The sequence below is a fragment of the Sturnus vulgaris genome, chromosome 5 (assembly GCF_052056855.1).
Source record: "Sturnus vulgaris isolate bStuVul1 chromosome 5, bStuVul1.hap1, whole genome shotgun sequence".
In the NCBI taxonomy this organism is placed as follows: domain Eukaryota; kingdom Metazoa; phylum Chordata; class Aves; order Passeriformes; family Sturnidae; genus Sturnus; species Sturnus vulgaris.
The window spans coordinates 56,568,354-56,588,824 of record NC_142247.1 but is presented as its reverse complement, the minus strand read 5'-3'; the positions used below and the strand labels follow the sequence as shown (position 1 = coordinate 56,588,824).

Here is a 20,471-nt window from a genome sequence, read left to right as displayed (position 1 = left end):
GAAGAGACCATCTGGAGGCTTACTCACTTCGGGGGATGCTGAGTTAATTGAGTGAAAGTCCAAATAACTCCTTAGGAGAGACATGCTGAGGAATAGCAGTAGAGTCTAAAGTAATGTAATTCCAAAAGAATTTGCTTCAGTATTGCTATTGCTTAATCAGTTGTATTATCACCATACTTGGGAGGCCTAGGCATAAATGAGGGCTCGTTTTGAAGGACTGCAAAATGGAATTTGCTGAGCACAGTTATATGTATTTACATGAGAAATCCAGTAGTATTTGAATAATAAAATCAAACAGCAAAAGGAATGTGCTCATTCCTTTGTCCAAAAAAGTGACTCTCTCTGCCCAGAGGAGTATCTAAGCTATGACTGAAAGGTGCAGCACATGGATTCACCCAAAACTTGAGTGTAATACAGGATCACCAACCCTCTGGTTCCAGGCTTTCCTGGCTGCCTTTTTTCTGGGTTTGCTGGTTGCTGTTGGGAGCTGCTCTATTTCTTTAGACCTGTCTGCATGTTCAGAGCTGTCAGTTTTCTGATCAGTTTTGAGAGTTCTTTAACTCAAAGTGGTGATACTGTGCTGAAGAGGTGCTGAGGCCTTTCAGTTAAGAAGTCTCCAGTGCCATTTAGACAATCTACAGATCACTCCTCAGGCTGTTGTCTCCAGTCTGGAAGCTCATCAACCCTGAGAATTGTAGATTATGTTTGCAATCTCTGTGCCAAGAACTGACAGGGTGAAAGATAGAAGGCTGTCTTGAGAAGTTCTTACTGACTGCTGTAGTCTGTACAGAGTCTGTAGTTTGGCATTTTCTTCTGTTTGTCTCCTTCTAATGCTTCTAACCTCGGCTTTTTATGTAGTATGAAAATAGTAAGTTTTGCCATGTCACATGCATAACTCACTTTTCTAGCCTGAGACTCCTGAAGTCCTGCTGTGCCCATGTGTTCTGCTGAATGGTTGCAGTCCCAGTCTGTTGTCCAGGCTGAAGCACAGTCTGGAGCACAATAAGCACTCCTTCCAAAGAAAACCTGGGTGCACAGGTGGGAGATTACACAACAAGATCCTTCCTGATCTGAAGACCAGAACAAGGAAAGGCTATCCTTCCACCTAAACTCAAAATTTTATTTTAGTGATGGCCTAGTGAAACTGAAGAGCTGTGGTACCATTCAAGACGTCCCTTCAGGAGTTTGGGTAGATGAAATTTGGAGGACAGGTATTTTTATTTCTTGGGCTCACACAGAATTAGCAAAACCTGTAACACCTGAGAATCACTTATAGAATAGGAACGAAAGAAGAAGAAAAGAAGCCATCAAAAAGCCAAACAAATTCAAATGGTAAAACAAGAACAGCTGGAAATAGTAAAAGATGTAGGGATTTAAAGGAAGCAGATTGAAATGAGGAAATAAGAGCAGTGAGAGTGAGAAGACATCAAAGTGGAAAACTGATACACAGAAGAGCAGGTGGGAATGGAGGAAGAAGAAAAGGGGAAGGAGTATCTTGCAGAGAAGCAGAAAGGAAAGACAAGAAGAAGTAAGAATGTGACAAAGAGGGATAATAAGGCAGCTGGTACATCAGAGGAGAAGAGGGAAATGGAGGAGGAAGGTGACCAAAGAGGGAGGAAGGAAGGAAGGAAGGAAGGAAGGAAGGAAGGAAGGAAGGAAGGAAGGAAGGAAGGAAGGAAGGCTAGAGCCAGAACAGAGGAATGGTAATCTTAAAGTAAGAGGATTTATGGAGAAGTGGAAGCAATCACAGAAAAACAACAGTGGCAAAATGAGCATTGGAAGCAAGAAGAGAGGAAGAAGAATAAAGGTAACATGAAGCAGGGCCTCTACATGAAGTGGTTGACTTCTAGGTGTTAGAATTAAGGTAGATGAACCCCACTGTAAGATGTGAAAAAACCATTTTTTATAAACTTAAAGGCTATAGTTGAAATGCAAGTATATTGTAAAAAGTACAGATTGTTGTAATTTTTATAAATGTTGGGTTGTGCTACATATTGCTTTGTAAAAAATGCCAAAGTAGAACAAATTACATCAAGATGTTGTGCAGAAATTAGAAAAAGGAACCTGATACTTTATAATACAGGCAAGAAAAAGCTGTTTCGTGTATGCTATGATTTACAAATCTGCGGGAGCTATTGTGGCCAGGGTTCAGCCCTCACTTTATACATTAGTGGGTGTAAAGGGTGATGTCACAGAAGGATTAGGTCTAATCCTGGACAAGAAAGCCTTGTGATGACTCAACAAGGAGCAGAAAAGACAGAGCTAAATCAGCTTAAAGTCAGGCTTTATGTGTTTGGGTGGAATCAGCATTTTGCATGTGTGGTCATGCTTTGCTCGTAATAACACACTCAGTTCATGATGATACTGTCTACAACTTTGCTATTCCTGCTCCCCATTTCAGCACACTGCTGGCCCAGTGTCCAGCTGCCACTAACTCAAAATAGGAGATTCCAGGATCGGCACAAGGAAAAATGTAATTACCAGCAGAGCTATTGGCACCACACGTTTCGCAGTGCATTTGTCAAATAACCAATACATCAGGGCAGATCTTTGGCTGACATGTAGTAAAATAGGAGGATGCTTGATAAACCAGCTTTGATTGTCCAGTTCTCTTGGCAGTCTTTGAATCTTCTGTGTGGCAAAGCACAGACTATTTTGAAATGACCAAATTTACTCACCTGCTAAATGGTTGCTGTGGATTACCTGGTTCCTCTGACCCCAGAGCTCTGCTGAATGACTGGCAGGTGTTTCTGGATAGGACTGCAATTTGTGCAGAAGCTATTAATGAACCCTGGAACATCTTTGCACCAAGCCCTTTAGTCAGGCTATCACATGCATGGGCATCAGAGAGGCAGTAAGGAACTCAGGGTGCCTCTGTGTCATCATTGCCTGAATCAGAAGCAAAAGGTGAGGGAGTGATTTGAGTGTTGTCTGAAGTGGTCACTGCACAGAAGGCCGATTCTCATGACTAGTGCTATAGATATCTTTTATTGAAATGAAAGCAAACCATTTGCAAGGATTTATAGAACATTTAATTTAACTTTTACTAGAAAAACACCACAATCCTGTTTGAGGAGGTAACAAAAGGAAAACTTCTTTGTAGCTTATCATGGTTCTGATAGATATTTCCTTATTTATTTACTTTTGAAAGTAATACAGAAGTGAATGGTAATTGTTGCTGAAATTATTTAGTTTCTATTTCAGAGAGGTTAAATTTAATAATTTTCTTTAGGCTTTAAGCAGATTAGAAAGATAGAGTGATACAGCCCAGTGTAATGTTTCTTTACTCACATTTGTTTATAGTCTCAAAAAAACCCAATTACCTCCTTGAAAAGTGCCATTTAGGCGAAACAGATTTTTAAAAGGCTTGCAGGTTCATTTCAGAAATTTGCTAGACAGTATAGGGGCTGCTCTAAAATCTCTGTTTTGCAACTGACAGTTTAAAACTTTAAATGGGAGAGCCAAATCTGCCCCAGAGGTAAGTTCTCTAATGTGGATGTGACAGCTGGAATTAATTGTTCCATTGTTTTCAGTGCTAGTTACTCAATTATTAAATTACTACAGCAAGGCTTGGAGGTGGAAGAAAAAAAGTATAGGAAAGACATTCTAGCACATGGAATAAAAATGAGAAAAAAAAACCAAAACAAAACCATTTTCCCCACTAGGAAGTATGCAGTTAGATGATATTTCACAGTCAAAATATTGTGTATTGAGAAAACATAACTAGAGAAATCAATGACAATGGTTATCTGACAGTTGTCACCCTTTGCATGACAACTTTGACATACTTCACTGGAGTCAGTTCCCAAAGGACAGTTGTCAGTCCAGCTGACAAAACCACATCCCATCTGGAATAGTTCTGTAGAGAGAGGCTACAGGTCCCAGCCTGAGGACATGAGGGAATCCCAGCAAGATGAGCACATGGAGAGGAAGTTGCACTGTCCTCATGCACTACCCTAACAGAGGACAATGGACAGAGCCAGCCAAACTACTGGTGATCCTCTCAGCACTGTGGAAAAGTGTTCTGGCAGGGGAGTCTCCTTTCTTACTTCAGCTGGAGAGGCTTTTCTTGTCTCTTGAGTTTCTTGCTTTCGTGAGGAGCCAGCACCAGTGTTGATCAGGAACTGGTAATTTGCTATGACAACATCTCATAATCTCTCCCATAAAGCCTTCTGAGGTCATTTAACCATTACCTTATGTCCAAGTATAGAAGAAAAAAGCAGAAAACCACTTTAACCTCATGGATTTCTGAGAATGATCTGGAAGACATTTTGGAGGAAAGGAAAAAAATCAAAACAAGGTCATATCTGCAAAAGGACTCAGGGTTGAGAAAGTTCTGGGTAAACTTGGGTGTAGCTGAGCATAATTATGATCCTGAAATCCCCTGCTCAGCTTCAGCTAACTCAATATAGATACCTAAACTCACCAGGGCCCCCCTGTTTGATGTTTAACATTACTATTATGAGAATTCAGTTCTCTGCAGTTCATCTCAAATTGCCCAATATGAGAAGTTCAGCAGCTGTTTCAACACTTGATCAAGTTTCAGAAATAGGAATTTTCTCCTAAGTCTCTCTTTAAGTTGGAATATATTCTCAGAACCTTCATAGCAAATGCATGCAGAACAGTGTGCTGCTTGAAAAACACAGTTATGAATATTTTTTAAAGGAAAGTGGGTTTTTTAATTCCTTCATAATATATTACAATAGCTTTTTCTAATACTTGAAAAAATTGTGAATTTTTGTCTCTAGGCCTTTCTTGGCTAGACTGAGAAAGTTCAATGTCAAGTCTTTAATTTCTTGATTGAGCATCAGACCTCTTCAGGTACAGGTTGTTCTGTGTATTTTGTTGCATCTTCTTGAGTTGAAGTTGGAATTGTCACAGGAAAAAGAAGACTAACAAGATGAAAAGGAGAGTATAAAGCAGGAGGATAAATGAGTTTGAATTCCCACTGGCTGAGGAGGGAAATGAAACTTGATGCTCATACTTCTTGAATAATTACTTTTGTCTTGGGTTTGTACGGCAAGTTTTTGGTATCTGGGTGGCTACAGGGCTGGCTTCTGTGAGAAGCTGCTAGAAGTTTCCTTTATGTCTGATGGAACCAATGCAGCTGGCTCCAGTGTGTGGCCAGCATCTCCAAAGAGTTTCTCTGAGGGCAGCATAAGGAAGGGGAGGGCTCTGCTGGAGGCAAGAGGATGAGAAGACCCTTGGCAGTCAACAGGGGGGTAATACATGGATTATAAATGAATGGCACCACTCAGGAGGTGGGAACAAGGCTGGGAATACTAGGCATGTGGAGCACAGGGGCTGCAGGAGAGGAAATGGGAATTGGGAACAGAAAGGGACCTAAAGGTCTGAGGAAATGTTTGATAAAGGGTTTGGAGAAGAAAGGTGGCAGATGGTAAAGAAAGGTTGGGTTTCAAAAAGGATTAGGATTTCTCTGTTTTAGAGGTTGGGGGATTGCAAGGACTATCTCTGGAGGAACAGGGTTAGTGAAAGTTATGAGGAAATAATTGTCAGAGATGAAGTAAATCTAAGCAAGGAGAGATGGGCAGGAAGATGAGTGGCTTTTATATGGGAGGAAGGTGATTTGAAACAGCAGAGAACTTGGAAAGGGACAATGTGGAAGGGGAGCCTCAACACAGAAGGCTTTTGAAAGAGTTTTTTGGCAGGAAGGACTGGGAAATTTAAGGCTTGGGACAGAAGGGACTGAGGACAGTACGGGAGTGAGGGAGAAGTTAGGGTTACTACTCAGGGGAGTATTATTTTCTGGGCTCTGATGTCAGAGAAGAAGCACACGCACAGAGAACTGCCTCCTTGTCCAAAGAACAGCCCTTCCCTTTTTCTCTGTTTGTAGAAATTAAAATAGCCTTGTTTTGGACAGAATAATCCAGAGATTACCTTTAAAGTCAGAATGACATGAATTTTGACTGATCTGTGGAATAGTTGTACCATATGAAAATTCTCTACATGACAGCAAATTTGAGAGACTGAAACGTAGTGTTTTTGAACTTGTTTCACACAGAAAGTGTTCCCAATAAATCCTAGTTTTAAACCAGACACTCTTCCACACAATGACATGCATCAATTTAATCTTCGTTATTTCCTTACTTATCTCCTCTGATCCCAAATCCTTCTGTCAGATCCCAGATCCTACAGTAGGTGGCCAGATAAGCCTACTCTCCGTATGCTATGAGCACTGAATTTGCATCAGCTCGTGTCAGCACACTTTTATTCTGCTTTTCTTTCTGGATAGGGCAACATGGAGCTCTCTTGAAATCCTGTCTGTAATACATGGTTGTTTACAAACCACTTGATAACAGAAGTCACAGCACATATTTGTGTTGGCTGATAATCCTTTGCCAATGATGGATGAAGATCAGGTGTCATTTCTGATTCTTTTGGATGTGTCAGCTGCCTCCAGTGCTGTTGACCATGAACCGACCTGCACTCTGGCAGTCTGGAAGCAAGGACAAATGGGATGAATTGTGGAGCTCAGAGTTATGTGCAGCTTTGAGCCCTGCAGCATGTTGGCAGTGGGTTGAGGATCATTATTAACATCTCTTCTGTGTTAAAAGAAACTCAGATGATTCTTCATTTCACAGCATTTTTATGAATATGTTTACCTATTAACATTTTGATCATGCAGCTTTGGCACTTATATAAGTCTCTGCTTGCTTGCCACATAAATTTTTTAAAAGTCCTGTAACGTTATACAAAATATTTTGCACAAATATTTCCCCCCACAGTCTTTTGCCTTTAGCTCAACTAAAGCTAAACTTCAACTGCCTCAAAAATAGATGAAAAAAGTCTCCATACAGCAAGCCCTGAAATGCCACCCACCTCCTCCCTCACCAAGCAATCAGACTAGACTCTGTTGGACCTGGGGGTATAGTATAGGTTTTACAATCAAAGATGGAGGCAATTCTGCTAGATAGCTCCTCTTGTCCTTTCTGGCTCCATTGCCAGTATATCTCCTGCTCTCAGTGAGAGGTTGCAGCATACTAATTTTTTCCATTCAGTCAGAATTTGGGTTATACACAGCTCCAGGGGTCTCTTCCATACTATATATCCAATTTAAATGATGGGGGAGGAGAGAAGGATTGCCTGTGCTTTTCTGCCTCCACTTCTCTATTCTCTGTGTGGCAGCCAAAGTTGCCTCTAAGCTGCCGACCAAAAATCAGCAGTCTGAAGTGCACCTGGAAACAGCTGCTCAAATATGGGTTAAAACACTGTCTGTGCATACAGCTCTCCTTGGGAAATCTGCATGAGCCATCAGACAGAGCCACCAGGTGATCTCAGCATCAAGGGACATCTAGAGAATTTTGCATCCAAAGGAGGAAAAAGCATGGACACTGATAACCCAGTCTGATGGGAACCAGCTTCTCGATGCAACTCCGATGGCAAGGCATATTATGCCGTGTTAGGTCAGCCTAACATGGGAGGAGCCCATGTTGAAACTACTTGTCAGGTGCAAATATGAGATAAATAGACACAGACTTCTCTACCTTGCAGTTACTGGCCTCCCAGATGCAATTAGAGAGGTAGGTAATTAGGTGGAGAGATAACTGAACAATTAACAGCAAAATCAGATCTGTGTACCACAGACATTCTGGGTAAGCACTATGAGGACAGGAAATTTTGCATTTTACAAAAGCGTGCAGTAGAGGGATTTTCCTTTTCTTTTAAAGATTCAGTTACATGTCAGCATAGCTCTATGGTTAGATATGGCCTGTGAAATCCTACTGTAGTAAGAGACAGTTAAAGCCATGTCCTCTACCAAGTGAAATAAGACATTATCTCATGGCTTCCATACATTATATTATTTTCTCTAGTTATTTCCTGAAGAGGGGAAAAAATAAGGATTACACAATCCTGACATTTGTCTACTTGCTGCTGCTTTTTTTGGCCCCTCTTTAGCTAGAAAGACGTGAGCACTGGGAAGTAAATGGATTTCCCTGAGGACCTTGAACTACTACCATGCCACAGCCAACAGCTTCAGCCACTTGGAAAAAGTGCAATGTTGTGTATTCCAAAAACTGTTCCCAGGGCTTCATAATATTTGATGATTGTTTATTGTAGGGTGGCAGTTATGCTCAGTGCAGACTTGTTGCTTCATTATGCACTGGCTCAATCTGTTTGTACACCACTTTGCATGTGGTGATAAAGCCAGTAAAACATTGGCCATGGTGTAGTTCTATTTAGTAAACTATGAAAGTCTGTTTTGCTCTTTCCAAAATACTGAGCATAGATGGATTTCAACTGCCTTGAAGTTTTACAAGAAATAAAATTTCTATGTGTTCATTGATTACTGTAAGATTGCTCTGTTATCTGACCTCAAATCTGCCCAATTATCTTGTAATACTCCACCTCAGCCTTTGTTCATCACCATCCCTGGCCATCTTCTCCACCAGCTGTTAATCAGCACTCCTATGTTTTTTCTGAAAGACATCTACCCAAGGTGCAAGAGGCAGGTGCAGAACACAGACACAGCTGCACAGGATTGTTTTAACACTGATGCTGTGTTTTCCAGTTGCAAAGGGTTTCCAAAGTTTGTTTTCCTTAGTGAAATGAAAACAATTTCACTGAGAAAGTTAATCTGTTCGTGTAACTTTTTTGTGTAACTTTTACTTACAATTTTCATTTTAAGTCTTAGTTGACTAGGTTCCTTGGGTTTAGTTTTGTTTCTCATTATTCTATAATTCTCTGTGGCTTGAGACAACAGGGATTGAGTTTCATTTATGTAGACAAGTTATACAAGGAATCTTACCACATCAACTAAAATCCTGATTTATAAGACAAAACATAGCTCCCTCCTCTATTCAAACAGGATTTACAGATATTTTGCTAATCATACATCCACAGTTCCTTTTACTTCCAAGTGAAAACCCGAAAACCACTCAGTGTGGCAGGGTCAGTATGACTGTCCCTTTGATTTTCTTCTCTGAGTAAGAGCCAGGTAGTTCTCTTTCCCTGAGAAAGGACTTTGTCAATCATAATATTACGATCTCATTATGGGATGTGTCTTAATTACATCTTCCTGGGGTTTTTTTATGTCTGAAGTATGGTATTCCATGTTACTCTCCAACCACACAAGAAAAAAGCCCTGTCCAAAACACAAGGATGAAAGGCTGAATCCCTGCTCAGTTTCAGACTGTGTCACGCAGGTCAGAGCACATGGTCTCCGTCTTGGGTCTTGAACTGCAAAACAGGGAATAATGCCCCCCTCCTTGACAGACCTTTGACAGGCTAGGAAATGTTCAAGTACCCTTCCCTAGTACACATCCTAGTGTACTTGCCAAGGGTAGGAGTGATATCACTTCCTGTGCTGGCAGCTTGTGTAGATTTCCCTATTACAGCAGAAAAATTAGCCCACACTGTCTTGATTAAGGTGTGTGTAGATGCAGGAGGTATTGGATAGTTTGGGTGGTGTTTCTTGTTCAAGCAGTTGTCATATCCTCCAGGGACTAGCTGTGAGCAAACTGCTGCAGCAGTAGCAGTAATACGTCCTGAAGATTGAAACCTCCTAGGGACATTAAAAAATACTTGTCTCAAAAGTACCACATTTTAAAATAAAGATTGCATTTTTGCCTCATTTATGTTCAACCTCCCCTCCCTCCTCTTTGTGATCCCCAAAGTTACAAAGACCCTGCTTTATTCACTGGAGTGTGAAATTCTAGGAGCGTACTGGATGGAACCTTTACAAAACTTCCTTCTAATCTGAGGCACTTCCCTTTTAAAAAGTAGGAAGAAAGTTTACAAAAGAAATCTACTTTGTGAAGTTTGGGAAAAAAAACCCCACTCGGTTGCAAATATATGCAGTTGAAATACAAGCAGAACACAGCTGACAGCAAACACATGATATAATTCCAGTTAGTTTGTGGGGCTACATCAGCTGAGAGCATGCAGGATAGCTAAGAGCAGGTAAAATGGGCTTTTGGGGTAAGGGCCCTGTCCTTCAACTCATAAAAAATTGCATTTTCTACATCTATGGGAAAACAAGAGACTGTGCCACCCATGATCTCCCTTACCATTATAAGAGCACCTGTTGCAGCTTGACTAATGGTATAAATGTAAGCATGAGCCTCATCAAGTCCAGACTTATCTCATGCAGGATGATGAACGTCAGCTTGGCAAGAGTAAAGGGAGAGCCAGGCATCCAGAGCCCTGCAGTGTACACAGGTCAGGGTGCTGTGTCAGCCCAGCCTTGACCTCACTGCCCACCTGCCTTTGGCTGGTGCCATGCAGCAGTGAAAACCTGACTCCTGGAACACGAGTCCTGGCTCTGCTGTCACGTGGAGAGGGCTTTTCTGCTCTTTGTGGGAAATGTTTACCTGGAGTCTGATTGCTGATGGCCAGTCTAGTCAAAGTTTCTTTCTGGTATCCGAATAGTAACACAGGCTGATGAAACATGGGTGAACATTTTCTGTGGATCAGCTACATTGCCTTTGAAAATAGAGGCTGGACCTCTCTTTAAAACCTGTGGAAATGGAGAACATCTTGTTAAGAGTAAAGCTTTTTAAAAGGGACTCAGATTGGCTTTTATTTTCACTTCTTTTTTTTCTGTTTGAGCATTTGCAATCCTTTCTTGGTTCTCCTATGCAGCAAAAACAGCTGAAACAAAATAGAAACAGCAACACAGAGCCTAATAAATTCAATTGAAGGTATGCTTTGGTTTCATCAGCTAAAGAAAATAACTGTAAAAATAGACTAAGGTGACTATAAGGTTAAGAGTATAATAATATAATGCAAATAGTTTTTGTTTGCTTGTTCATTAGTCGTTAACTAACACATCTGTAATCCTCTGTTTGCTGATAATTTAGACTATGGTCATGTGAATTTCACTAAAAACACTGGACTTAGTTAGAGAACCTTCTAATGTCCAACAACGTGGTATTTCCAAGAACAGATGAGTGTCTCTGTTAATTTACTGTCAGTCTACCTGGAAGAGGCCAGTCTCTGATTAAACACACGCCGAGGACTAATCAATAAAGAGCCGTATCTTTGATCTATTTGGTGCTGTTTCTGACTACAAAAACTAATGCCCCTAATGAAACATGGCTCTCTTGCTTTTTTACTGTAAAATCTTGTGTTTCAAATGTTTGCTTATTTAAACCCTTATGAAATAATAACAAGAAGTGGCTTTTGTTTACTTGTTTCAAACAGTGCAATGGCAGCTTGCTCATGTTGCTCTTAACTGGTTTAAAGTTCTGTTTAGAGGTTTTTACATGTGACCCAGAAGTCATGTTTTATTCTTTGTCAATAGCAAATGGGAAGATTTCCTAAAGATACATCTATTTTGTAATGTTAAATAGGTCAAGTGTAGCTCCCCAATGTCACAAGATACAATTGCTGAATTCTCTAGGGATGAATCCTGGCTTAGCTGACGGAAGAGCTAGGACCAGCACTGGGCATCTGTGTGCTGTCAGTCTGCTTTGACCTTGCCTCACAGATGTGTATTTTGTTTTCTTGCAGTGCAGTCTAACATGTCTGTTCACCAGCACTGAACACCCGCTGCTATTAGCTGTCTAAATGGTTTTAAAAAATCTCAAGGGACTGCCCCTACTGCACCATCACTCCAAGTGCTGCCTCCCTGACAAGTATCTCGTTTACCTCTTCATAGTTCTTTGCAAATACCAATTGAGACAAATGGATCCTTCACTGGCTTTAAGGTATCTGCTGTAAAGGATGCTAAGGTGTCCTATTGTTTCCCAGACAATGTCTGCCATAACAAGCTGAAATGGCACTGAATATAAGTGTGGAAGTGGAAATTCACTCTTGTCAGGTATAGTTTTATTTTGTGTTGACAGACTTTATAGACTTGCTAATCCCTTCCTTCTGGTGTTCCTACTGTTTGGAATTGGCCAAACTGTTCTCCAGTAAAAATAAAAATGATAAGGCTGCTGTCAATGCCTTTCTATACTTCTCTCTGCTCTCCCCTCCTGCCCCGCACATGCTGTAGATGTGAAGAGCTTCTACAGATTGCTTATGTGAGTTAAGGCTCTACCAACCCCTCTTACACCCTCCAGATCTATTCTCTGGCCCACCTAGATCATAGCCCTGGCTTGAGTGTACCAGAACTCCTTGTTGGACTGTGTGTCCGCTGAAGAAAAATCAGTCATGTGTAGGAGAAGGAAGGAGAAAGGGACAGACAGAAGCTGATTCCTGCTTTAACTCCTGCCAATATATATATTTTTAGTCACTCTCCCCTATAAAATGGTGGTAGAGGAGTTCTCAGGAAATGTAGAGAAGCTGTTTTCCCCTTTAGTCTCTCTCAGAGGATAGTAACCATGCTTTAGCAAGAAGGACATGGAGCAGTTTTGGTCTCTCAAGTGTACTTGCTGGCATTACAAGCCCACTCTGCTATCTAGGGAGGGTGCTCCTGAGGGGTCATCCTTAGTGAGTCATGAAAGGTACACAGGCTAAACTGATGGGGCAGGGAGTGCTATGGGGAGGACAGGGAGGCAGTAGCAAGATCCTCAGGTTGATCAATCACTTTGCAAGTTGGGACTGAGTCTTGTGGTGCCCAGGTGGTTCTTCCAGTCTTTCTTAGAGTAGGCCACCATTCTAGAATTGCTCATCAATTCATAAAATATTGAAGGCTTGACATACATCTTCTAGTACATGTGTTCTTTGTGCCTCTTTATGAGTTGTTATATTTTCATCCTAGTCATCATCAGTTCTCTTCTTATGAAGGCAAATTAAATAAATCAAAGGCAAAGGACAGAAGGGTGGGATAATTGCAGCAGTTAGAAGAGCAGAGTGGTTAATAAGCACTAAAATCTTTATGGCAAAACAACAAAATGGTGAGTGAGGCAGTAACAAGACTTTTGGTACACAAAAACACGGTGACTGTGTTTTACATACAACAAGGCATTACTGTGTTATTACAGAACTTGGGCAACTGTTTGGTCTCCAGACCAAAACACTCCTGGGCATCCACAGGAGCAGCTTCTGGGCACAGGTCCATGGGAACTTTGTGTTCTGATTTGAATGTCATAACTGATTTTAGGTTTTTCTGGAGTCATCTGGTACTTGTGAGTAAGCCTAGTCACTGGAAATCTGTCAAAATAGAATTGGAATCTCAGGCTTTTACCAGCAGGGACAAATCTTACACCAATCCCTTTCTAACTAGTAAATGAAAAATCTTCTTTGGTACCCTTTAAATTTTCCTCCTGTGTTTCTATTTTCAGGATTTATTTCATTCCATAATCAGCAATGCTGGCCAATCAGGTCCCCAAAACTACTAAAGATGCACTTATGTTAAAAAGACAAAAGGTGGGAAATTCTATTCTCCTGAATTAATCTGAGTAAAAAGAAATCAAAGCAGTATCCTACCTATTTTAAGAAAAAGAAAATACACTATATTTTCACTGGATTGCTGGTCAACAAATAAAGATAAAACTGTCATATTTATTTGTATAAAGCTGATCATACTCTTTTGTATGCTTACAAAGTTAGATGTAATAAAAGGGGCCCCAGTTGTTATGCATTTGAACTGAGAAAAGAGTTTTACCTTGAAATCAGGAAGAAAACCTGCAAAACACAGCGAAGAGTAAGGTGACAAGTGTGTCCTTCAACTGGAGCATGCCTAAGGATTGACAGTAAATACTTTGAGTCCCAGGTATCTACAGTGCTGAAAAGGTCAAACCGAGCATCAAATGTACTATAACTCTACCTCTTTCCTTTGAATGTAATTGGTATTTTTGCAATTATGAAAACTCTTGATATAATTCTTATTTTGTGAATAATAAATATTTACAAAATGAATACTTTTCATTTTTATTTGTGTCAGTCACAACACTAAGAGTTCTACTTATCTCCAAATTGATCCAACAGGTGCCCGAAGATTGGAGACATTTTAATTCTGACAAGTTTAATGGATGTCTGTCTTTGAATAATTTTCTTAACAAATAGTTGCTGGGAAATGAATCTCCATCAAAAGCAGATAATCTGCTTGCCCTTTATGATGTGGACCACACATTCAGTTCCTAGTATTTGAAAGAATGCCATCACAGTAAACAATGATTTACTTGTTTATAAGTCACTGCTTGAAGTACATTATTGGATACAGAAGCAAAAAGGAAAGCTGTTAATACCTTTTACTGACTGTTTTTCACTATCTTGATATTATATCTCTTTTCCTTTGGTTGTTGAATTTGTAAATATCTGATGCAAATACTTTTTCTTTATGGTAGATTCTGTTTATATCTTACAGACTGTCACATGCTTTTATAGACCAGCACTTCAGATAAAATACAAAAATCTCTAAGCTTTTTAAAGAATTATTTAATAAGACTAGGCAGACCTTTCTAGCTACATTGAGATGTGTTCTTCCAGTCAGACAATACACCTTGTTCTTAATATGTTCTACTCTTTGCTTATGAACAGTTATTTAACCATAGAAGGAAAGAGACCAAAAGGTCACCTCAAATTTACCTTCATCTATGACTCAAGTACCAAGAGAATCAGAATTCAAGTGTGTATGAGACCACTCTCCTGCTGAATGAACTATTCTGGGTACCAATTATTTCTCTTGGGTAGAAAATAAACCCTTGAAAGAGTGATATTGAAATCATGTTTTCCTATTAGGATCTGCAACAAAGTCAATGCACTTTCCCTCAAAGATATATCAAAGCTGTCAAAGAGTCTAAGGTATCAGTATTGATTCCTAAATAAAGTTCTGGTTTTACTGAGATCAACAGAAAAAATCCCATTGGTCTCAATGAGGCTAAGATTTCATTGCTTATCTTCCTTATTAACAGCAAGAGTAAATTTCAGCCAGTCTCATTAAAAAAACCTGATATTGTGTTACAGGGATGGGTTCTCTTACCACTCTTGATAAATAATGGGAATAGAAGAGCAACAGAAAAGGCAGAAGTAATATGAATGTGAACAGGGATAGGAGCTGAGATTGCAAATATTAAGAGGTTATTAGTCCTTTTCAACCTTAGAGATATCAATGATCCCTGGCTTTAGTTCTCAAAGAATCCATTTTCTATCCTTGCATTCTTTTCCAGAATTAAGTTCAAATTTCCATGGGAAATATAAAAGGGATCAAGATGTATCTATTTAACAATTTTTAAGGCCTTCATTCACCAACAGCAGTTTCCTATTTTGCTCTCAGATACTCATATAACATCTGAATGCCTTGAAAATGTTAATGAATTTATGCTATAACCTCCTGGAGAATTAGAGGAGAAATATTATCTCTATTTTACAGCTGGAGAATGGAGACAGAGAGAATTTGTGATGTGCCTGACATCTCTCACTGGATTTTTCAAACTCTGTATTTAAACTGCAACACTTTCTTAGCTTCTGATTATCTTTGCTTTGGGGATTCTAGCTTATTTAAATTCTGTTCTCTTTAACACTTTTCTCTAGGCCAAATCCATGCAAAACACATTCTTAACCTCAACAAATATCTGGAAAACCCCTTGTCCAGAAGAAAGCCAGAGTTTTTCCTGGCTGCTGTAACTTGTGAGGCAACAAAAAGCCAAAAACAGGCTCTGAAGGATCTCAAAACTTCTTTGAAAACATAATAAATGCATACAGACTCAGACTTAACAGATTTCCTCATCTTAACTCTGCCTGTGATAGAGTTACTAGAAGTTCTTCAAACTGAAGTTATATTGTTTGCAATATTGAAGTTATTGGTATTTTGGCACTTTTTTTTTTTTTTTTTTCTGAAGATCTCTCCTTAATTAACTGTGAGGGGTTTTGGACTACTTTTATATATAGCTTTCATTTTATGAGGGCTGGATTGCATTGTCACAATGCCTTTCACTTTGCGGTGAATTTACCCACCTCATAAATCTGTCTTGATTAAAAAACTTAAGGATGCAAGTGCATGTTTTGTCTGCATTCTGTTTAGTAAGGAGGACAGGAAGAGCCAGGTTTGCTGTGCTGCTGCAAGGAGTGAGCCCCATTATGTGTGGTGCCCATGCTGCTGTGGTAAGACTGCTTCCAGCTCCCAGCTGTTTTGCTAAGGATTATCTAAGTGTGCTACACTTACACATAACTATAATTCAGTAAGTGTTTTATTTGTTTTCTAATTAACTGTATCAAGATATGTTTTTTTAAACTAAACATATAATCTTTCCCTAGTATCTACTTTGCACAAACCTAGAACTCAGTTATGCCTTTGTTTAGGTGTTTATACAAAGGTAGCGTATTCTATATGAAAAAGCTAAAAGCTAAATCCTAAAGGAACCAGGACATTTTCTCCCTGAATTGAAAGCCAGGATGCTCATGAAGTGTTTTCCAGGTCTTACATGGTGAGAGATGGAGTAAAATGAAGCAAGAGGAATGAAGTTATTGGAAAGTTTCTTCATTCAGGATCAATATATTCTGCTGTGGACTCCTTTCCATCACTCTTGGCTTGGAGAACTATAGAGGGGAAACTTTGGGCTCTGCCTTAGAGAAGAAGACTGAGGAAAAAAACATGGAGCAGAAGACTTCTTCCTATAAAATCGCTGCTGTAAATAATATCTGGCTTTAATTTTCCTTTTACTTATACCCATTTCATACTATGGAAGTACTACTGACTTATTGAATCTGTTACTGAGTTCCATAGGAATAATGAAAGTTAGAGCTTGGTTGATTATATTTTAGTATGCAACAATCTGTCAGTGATAAGACTGACGGACAGAGTGAACTTATTCTGTGGTTTTCCTGTTTTTTTCAATATAAAGAATCTTGGACATCTAGAAATTGGAAAATTCTGGACACCACCAGTGTTGACTGGTGCAATGTAATATCTGCCTTTCAGCAATCTGAACTGTCTTCAAGACAGGCCCTGCTTTGAGGTGTTTGGATCAAAAGGTTTCCAGGTGTTCCTTCTAATTGTTTGTTGATTTTGTGTTCCTAGTCACTGCTCACCATAAAGCTGTAACTATACAGAGCCATGTCTGTGGCATTCCACATGCCCATGTTTCCCAGTGCTTCCAGTTCCAGAGCTAAGTGCAGCATCAGTTTCCAGGTCAGGATCTGCACGAGTCTTGCTCTACACCTTATTTAATGCACCTTGGGCAACATGATACTGACACTGTCATCTTCTTTTGCTTCCAGCAGCATCTCTCTCCAAATCCTTGAGGTCTGATACAAAGCATAACCATGGAATCATAGAATCCTGAGTTGGAAGGTACCCACAAGGATCACAAGTCCAACTTCTGTTAATAAATTAATAAACCAAAGCTCACCTGTAGTTGTTAAGTCTGGAAGTCATTGGTCCTCTGCACATTGTTTTCCTATGGACTCTTGGTTCTGAGAAAGGACATCAAGTCTGCCCATCCTTCATGAAGCCAGGTAAAGTTCTGGAAAGATTATTAGTTCAGGCAGGTTATGATATGAAAACCATAACACTAATACCAGACCCAAGACAGCTGAAGAAGCAGCACAGCTGTGTTTTCATGGTGCTGAATCAGCCAATGTCCACTGTACAGTTAATCTGCCCAAGGAGGTGCCTGTACATTACAAAGAAGTGGTGGTTTCACTTGCATGCTGTTCACTGACATTTGCAAGATTTGCAGCTCCACTGGCAGTCACTGAATGAAAATGAAGCAATTTGGTTTAATAATGCAGATGTCAAAATATTAAACATTCAGGACAATTATATTGGGAAACTGTCATCATCAATTTTGTTTATTTTTCTTATTTTGGAATTGTTCGAATGGTGTATTTCCCATTGTGGTGAAAGATGATAAACAGAATAACTGAGCTGAAGCTAAATCACTCATAAATCCATCTTTCAGTAAGGTGACATGTCATTAATTCAGGCACTGGAACAAGTATGATCATTAAATATTATGACACACTTCATCCAATTCCTCCACAAAATAATTTTCTTAAAGTTGTTTTTGTAAAGGAAATTAGTATCAGTCAATCAAACATGGACATGCACAATTCTAATTATGTACTTTGCCAATATCATAAAAACAGTATGTTTGGTGCCTTAGCTAGTATGTATCCAAAGTGTGTCAGAAATATTTGGACTCACTTTTATAAGAATAACCCATTTTCCAACATAAGAATAACCCATGGCCTATTTCTGTCATATATGACTCAGGGGGCTTATTGCCCTAAAAGAGACAAAGAAGCCTGCATAATACAGGGTGAAAGGTGGGCAGGTAAGCCAGAGGAAGCAAATGACACCATTCCACCGAGGGCTGGACCTGGCTGCAACCACTTTTGATTCTCCTGCAAGGCAGTGAGATCATCATGGTGATATTGCTTGGGAATTGACACTGATCTGAAATGATTTTGATCTGACACTAATGAAGATATGCAGAGCAATTCAAGCTATCATTGCTTTAATCACTTATAGAATCCTGTCAGGTTCTTGAACTTGGTGGAGGGTAGAATTAGGGAGCAAACAACTGAAAATGTTAGAGGAAAGAGATAATGCTACAGAATTATTTAAATAAAATGTAGTATCCCTTTCCAGAAATAATGTTAGGGCCTTGTTTCTATGATCAATGTTTTAGATTCTGGTAAGTTATAATTAAACCTGAAGAGAAGACCTGCTTTTTTTTGACCTGTAGATAGGCCAGATATTTCTAATGAGTATTGTGCTTTGTTACATTATTATTACTTGAGAAGTGTGTGAACATATCTATTTATTCTTTTATCTACTTGGTCAGCTTATTAACTGCTCTACATAATTTCCCTCTTACTGTTTGAGAAATCATAGGAACTGTCCTAAATTAAATAAATTCTTTAACTGAGCAATTTTTCACATGCTTTTGTGAGGATTTATGGGATCTATCTAGGTGAAAATGGACTTTTTCTGTAACCAGTGGGAGAACTGGGGTATGAATTACCAGTAAACCAGTGTGCCAGTTGAAGAACAGATTTGATCTAGCCTTCAATTATCCTTACAATTTAACTGTAAGTATTAGAAGGAAATAAGCCCCATGTTGGAGTTTTGGCATATTTACGCTGCCTAGGATAATGCCCAGAAGCCTTTCACAGGATAGCACAGCCCAAAGACCATTCCCTTCATGGGTGAGACCACACAGTATAGGGTGGCAAGGGTTCCTGGCTGTACATCTTGAGCTGGACTGCCTTATTTTCTCTCAGCCTGGTAACCGAAAGCTCCCAGTGCATGTCTGGGCAGTGCACTGACTCACAGCCACGCTGCTGAGGCACAAGGTCAGATTGGAAGCTGCAAGGGTTAAACAGTAAGGTTCAGCCACACCTGAAGGTGAGTCAGGCAGGAGATATTTGCAATAAAAAAAGAGCAAATGAGCTTGATTATAATCAATCTTAGATGTTTCTGAATCATTTGGCCACTCTCCTGTACCAGCTCAACACTGGATTGTAATACTCATGATAACGATGGGATGGCATGAGCAAACAATGCTTGTTCCAGGCACAATGGTACAACCTCTGTCTATGGACAACTCCCAGAAACTAGAAAGAGAGCTAGCAAAAGTCCCTAGCTCCTGAAAATTATTTTAGCTCTTGATCTGATCTTCTAATCCTGATCTCTGATATTATAAAATCACAGAATGATTTGGGTTGGAAGGAACCTTAAAAGCTGGCTCCAACTCCCCTTCCATGAGCAAGAACATTAGACCAGGAGATCAGAGCCCTATCCAGCCTGGCCCTGAACACCTTCAGGGATGGGGAATCCACACCCTCCCAGGGCAACCCAGTCCAGTGTCTCACCACTCTTACAGTAAAGAATTTCTTCCTAATATTGAATCTAAACCTACCCTCCTTCATTTTAAGGCCATTTCTCCTTGTTCTGTCACTACATTACTATCCTAAACCCCACAAGTCCTTCATCAATCTTCTTGTAAGTCCCCTTTAGGTAAGGAAGGACATACTTCTATGACAAGGTGACCCTTGGAAGAGGGTCTACCTGCGCTTTATCAAAGCCTTTGAAGCTGTCTCCCAAAGCATTCTCCTGGAGAAACTGATCATGATTTGAAGGGGTGCACTGTTTCCTTGGTGAAAAATAGTGTGGCCAGCAGGACCAGAGCAGTGATTGTCCCTTTGTGCTTGGCACTGGTGAGGCCACACCTCAAGGCCAGTGTTCAGTTCTGGTCCCCTCTCTACAGCACTCACATTGAAGTGCTTGAGCATGTCCAGAGAAGGGCAACGGAGCTGGTAAAGGGTCTAGAGCATAAATCTTATGAGGAGCAGTTGAGGGAGCTGGGGATGTTCAGCCTGGAGGAAAGGAGGCTCAAGGGTGACCTTATTGCAACAACTACCCTTATCTCTACAACTAACCCAAAGGAGGCTGTAGCCAGGTGGAGGTTGAATTTTTCTCACATGTAATACCTGACAGGATGAGAGAAAATGGCCCCAAGTTGCACCAGTGGAGGTTTAGGTCAGATATTAGGAAGAATTTCTTCACTGAAAGAGTGATCAAGTGTTGGAACAGGGAAGTGTTGGAGTCACATCTCTGGGGGTATTTAAAAGACATGTAGATGTGGCACTTAGGGACAGTGTTTAGTGGCAGGCTT

General features: G+C 40.0%; 1 long non-coding RNA gene across 2 annotated transcripts; it reads left to right on the top strand.

Annotated features, from left to right (window-relative positions):
* Positions 1–1,620: 1,620 nt before the first annotated feature.
* Positions 1,621–18,722, top strand: LOC148223726 (uncharacterized). Of its 2 annotated transcripts, none has more exons than XR_015804054.1 (2): positions 1,621–16,978; positions 17,071–18,722. It is a non-coding gene; the product is annotated as an uncharacterized LOC148223726 (long non-coding RNA). The 2 variants fall into 2 exon arrangements; XR_015804053.1 differs by having other exon boundaries at positions 17,068–18,722.
* The last annotated feature ends 1,749 nt before the right edge of the window (positions 18,723–20,471 follow it).